This window comes from Buceros rhinoceros, unplaced genomic scaffold (genome assembly GCF_000710305.1).
Source record: "Buceros rhinoceros silvestris isolate BGI_N320 unplaced genomic scaffold, ASM71030v1 scaffold379, whole genome shotgun sequence".
Lineage (NCBI taxonomy): Eukaryota > Metazoa > Chordata > Aves > Bucerotiformes > Bucerotidae > Buceros > Buceros rhinoceros.
Window position 1 is genome coordinate 11,964 of NW_010429519.1, and position 259 is coordinate 12,222.

Genomic DNA, 259 nt, shown 5'->3' on the forward strand with positions numbered 1-259 from the left:
GGGCTGGGGGTGCGGTGTCCCCCTGTCCCCCCGTGTGCCACACAGCCTCCAGCAATTCCTCCTGAAGCCGAGAGGCTGCACCGCTGATCCTGCCCTTTGCTGCCCAGCCTGGGGCAAACCCTTGCATTTCTCTTAGCTCTCTGCTCTGGCCGCCCACCCAAGGGGGTCAGGAGGATGTCTGTGCACCCCGGGGGCCAGCACTGGCACGGCTCTGCCCACTCTGCCAGCTGCAGTGCTGCCATGCTGTGCACAGCAGCCC

General features: G+C 66.8%; 1 protein-coding gene across 1 annotated transcript in view; it reads left to right on the forward strand.

The window, feature by feature from the left end:
* The window catches only part of LOC104499175 (opsin-5-like), a 6,421-nt gene that overhangs the window by 4,264 nt on the left and 1,898 nt on the right, over positions 1-259 (forward strand). The gene's annotated exons all lie outside the window — the stretch shown is intronic.